General features: G+C 46.9%; 1 protein-coding gene across 1 annotated transcript in view; it reads right to left on the bottom strand.

Annotated features, from left to right (window-relative positions):
- Positions 1-3990, bottom strand: part of PLEKHG1 (pleckstrin homology domain containing, family G (with RhoGef domain) member 1) — a 189980-nt gene extending 185990 nt beyond the window's left edge. The window contains exon 1 of the mRNA XM_005884706.2: positions 3918-3990. The gene's annotated coding sequence lies outside the window, so the exon portion shown is untranslated. The remainder of the gene's footprint in view (positions 1-3917) is intronic.
- Positions 3991-4328: the final 338 nt, after the last annotated feature.

Genomic DNA, 4328 nt, shown 5'->3' with positions numbered 1-4328 from the left:
GGGGGGGGGAGCCACCCAGGCAGACTTGAAGGTTTCTGGATGACCCGTGGCCAGGTTATTCCGCAACAAACCCGGGCCCCCTGGCTGGGATGCTGAGCTGCCCTTCTGCCGTCATTGCTAAAGCACCTGTTGCTTTCCGTCAGCGTGGGCAACAGAAAGAGGAACACGTACCATCTCTTAATGACTTGAAAGCTGGCCCTGCAGTCAGTTCTACTTGGCACAGACGCCCGCTGATCTGGACGCCCGCTGACTGGGGTCAGCTTTTCATTGTATAGAGCAGGTTGATGCAGGCTGCTGAAACATTATATTTCAGATGCCAATGCATGCGAGTACACGCTGCTTAGGGTCTCCGTCTAGAAAATGTTCCCATTCCCATTCCTGCTTGAATACTCGAGCATTTGGCCTTAGAAACCACATTTTTCCTAAGTCAAAAGGGACAGTGGTTTTTTTTTTTCCTGAAAGAGTGAAGCATTGCATTTCATTAAAAATGTGCCTCCATGCCGCTGTTATTTCAAGGTAGTGCAGTTGAGGAGAGAGAAGTGAACGTGGGTTAAACCATAGCTCAGCCAACGGAGAACTGCGGAACCTCCAGCAAAATCACTCATTCCCGGGACTCAGTGGATCAACAACAATCGTCTTTAAAGCGCACAGCCTGCCAAATTCCACAAATTATTTCATTAATCATCCTCACTGCTCAGCATGAACCCAGAGAGCGAGGCCATTATTTCCTAAATTACAGAGGAAGACATGAGCAAAGGTGAGATAATCCGGAGAGAGCAATCAGCTATGATTGTTATATTTGCCTGACTGTAAACTAATCTATGTCTAAATAATTTCCTAGAGGGGTCAAGGTCTCGGTGCCAATGAGCTGCAGAGGCACACTTCACACCCAGGCCAGCCCCTTCCAGAGCACTCAGTCCTCACCTCTAGTACTCACTCCCCTAAATCTTTAGGAGGTTGGGGCTGATGTAGATCATCTGAGATTTAGCCTAGGCCCTACATCTCAGCGTCACTATTCCCTGGATCATCCAGGAGGAGATTTGAAAGATGACAACTGTTTGAAAGACCAACTACCAGCAATGAATGGCGGGAGGGGAGAGAAACCTGCAAAAAGTGGACTGCAGCCAGGAGGATTCGGAGTAAAGATCCAGGAATTGCTTTAGTTTACTAAGGGCTCAAAAGACATCACTGCTGCTGAAGCATTTCCCATATTCATGTGCTAGACCACAAACCATGAATTCTTAATTAAATCACTTTAAAAACTCATATCCTCACAGGAGGAGAACAAAACAGTACTGGCTATTCCTGGATTTGAAAAACGATTGCTACTTCCCATAGGTTTGTTAACAAGTGATCCTTTAAACTCCTTGAAGTACAGATTGAATTTCCCAATATTTAAGCTTGGATTTGGCAACGATCATTCCTAAGTAAGGCGCTGTAGGAAGCTGGTGCCCATGGGAAAGATGCAGATGAGCTGGAAAAGGTGATTAAGGCATGGATCTGACAGCCAGAGAACCATCAGAAGAGAGGTCCAGGGAGCGGCTACAGGAGGGAAGAGGAAGGTGATGCAGCGAGGGCTGTGGGATGTCCTGCTGAGGAGGAAGCCAGTGTGGTGGGAGAACTCTGGGGAAACACATTTCTTTCCTCAGGTGGCCTGGTGGCTCAGATACAGGGCCTCAAATCGGACAAGAAGAAAATCGGACAAGGGAAGCCAGGGGGTCATATATCAAACCATTGCTTTTGTATCTAAGTCTTAAATATTGTAGACAAAGGGGGTGGGGTGGGGTGGGGGTGGAGGATTGAGCATGAAGCTTTAGAAACGGCCTGGTTCATATAAATCACTTCACGAGGGAGGTAGCCAAGGCCAACTGAGGAGCTTGTAGGGTCTCAGCTGGCAAAGCCCACCTTACAATGGAGTTTTCTTACTCCTTGAAGTGATTGATGGGCTTGGAGATGTTTTAATAGCGTTTACTCGAAGTCCAAAGTCTACACTACATCCTTTAAAAGCATGCCAACGACAGAACACGGGGAAGCCAGCAGATGCCGATTGTAACACTCGATAACCATTTTTATAGTGTTCCCCGACCGAGCTGGCCTGCAATTCTGCTCCATGCCAAACCTGGCCCAAGTCGGCATTCTGGTCTCCTCCTGGTTTGAATAGGAAACACAAGGCAGTGCTGAATCCGATCTGTCGGAAACCCCCAAACCAACTCCGCCTCTGGGATCCACAGTGTCCTTTGTGAGGCCGGCTGGACACAGCCTCCCAGGGGACTCACCCTCGGGGATTTCAAAAATATGTGCAGTAGCAGCGGCCACCTGAGGGTGGTACCGAGGGAGCGGGAGGACCAGAACTTCATGGCACAGCGGCTCTGCAAACAAGCCTCCCCCCGCGCCTTTTAAAAAAGTCACCCACCTCATTGTTTCCAATGAACGGAATAAAATTGAACAGTGTAACGACTTTTCCCAATTAGACCCTCCTTCTGCGCCTCGTTGAAAAGCCAGACTCTCATCCGAGGACACAAAGAGGGGCGGGCTGCCGCGTCGCCCGCAGAGCCCGCGGTCCTCCGAGGCCGGAAAGGTCGGCCAAGTCCCCGAGGAGACCAGGTGCTCCCTTTACTTTATTAGTGTAGATTGATTTCAGAGAGGAAAGGAGAGGGAGAGAGAGAGATAGAAACATCAGTAATGAGAGAGAATCATTGATCGGCTGCCTCTTGCATGCCCCCTACTGGGGATCAAGCCCACAACCTGGGCATGTGCCCTGACTGGAATCTAACCATGACCTGCTGGTTCATAGATTGATGCTCAATGGCTGAGCCACAATGGTGGGCAGTTTTGCTTATTCTTGAATGCCACATACATGGAGTCAGATAACATGTAGTCTTCTGTGACTGGCTTCTTTTGCTCAGCATAATGACTGAGATTTATTCCAGGGTGTTGTCGTTGTGGTGAAAGAACATTCCTTGTTATTACCGAGGAGTATTATATGAACACACTGTAATTTGTTTATTCATTCTCTTATAATGGACATATGGATTGTTTCCCATTTTAGTCTGGTATGAATGAAGCTGCCAGGAATATTCTTGAACAAACCTTTTTGTGTGTATGTGTGGACATATGTTTTCATTTCTTTGTAGCAAATACCCAGGGGGGAAATTACTGGGTCATCAGGTAAGTACCTGCTTAAATTTATAGAAAACTGCCCAGTTTTCCAAAGTTACTGTAACCTTTTCTATTCCCACCTTCAATGCATGAGAACTCCAGTTGTTCCACACCCTCCCCAGCACCCACACTGTCAGTCTTATTAGTGTTAGCCAGTGGGTGTGAAGGGGTATCTCAATTTAGTTTCAATTAGCACTTCCCTGATGACTAGTGATGCTGATCGCCTTTCTATATGCTTATTAGCCATTTGTATATCTCCTTTTCTGAAGAATCTGTTCAAACCTGTTGTCCATTCTTTTTTGTTTTGTTAATCCTCACCCAAAGATATTTTTTTCGATTGATTTTTAGAGAGAATGGAAGGGAGGAGGGGGAGGAGAGAGAGGAGAGAGGAGAGAGAGAGAGAAAGAGAGAAAGCGAAAGAGATTGAGCACTTGGACTTGTCTCTGGAGCCTTGCCAAACAGAGCAGTCAAATTACAGCCCCTGGGGGGGAAGTTTAAAAAAAAAATCCTGCTACTGTTTTTGCAGACACATCACTTTTCTTCCTTTTCAGGATCTTCAGGGGCTTTTCTTTAAAATCATACAAAAATAATTCTTTGCAAGTCAACTTGCCAGTGTTAACACAGAAGCTCTGGGTAATACGGAAAAGAGGGGGAAGCTCACTGTTTCTCAGGCATCATTACCCTAATCACCTGAGTTAATGTACCGAATAACCTTTGCTTAGAGAAGGGAAAGTGAAAAGGAGACAGGGAAGGCTAACCTTTGTAACAGCCGGATAGAGGTTCAAAGGCACAGCTGTGATACAAGTATGACGAGTCCAAGGTGCCTGTGAGGTTCCGGTCAAAGGCATCTGAGCGATCTCTTCACACCTCTCTGCTTCAAAGGCAGACGTCCATGTCCGGTTTGCCTACTGACTCCATTCGGTTTTGTGGTTTGTAAGAAAGCCCGTCTGCATTACTCGTTCTCGGGCTTTTAATTTAACCAGCTACTAGCTGCGTGGCCTCCAGGGAATTACCTGCCTCTCTGTGCCTCATTTCCTTCACCTGTAAAGTGGCAAGAATGATCATGACCGGAAAAGGCTTCGCAGACGACCCCACCCGTAATGAAGCCTGGATACATATTGGCCTTTTGTTGTTGATTTCCCCCCTTTATCTGTTTATGCACATGGTTA

The sequence above is a fragment of the Myotis brandtii genome, unplaced genomic scaffold (genome assembly GCF_000412655.1).
Source record: "Myotis brandtii unplaced genomic scaffold, ASM41265v1 scaffold847, whole genome shotgun sequence".
NCBI lineage: Eukaryota > Metazoa > Chordata > Mammalia > Chiroptera > Vespertilionidae > Myotis > Myotis brandtii.
The sequence above is the reverse complement of the archived record's forward strand: the minus strand, read 5'-3'. Positions and strand labels throughout refer to the sequence as shown.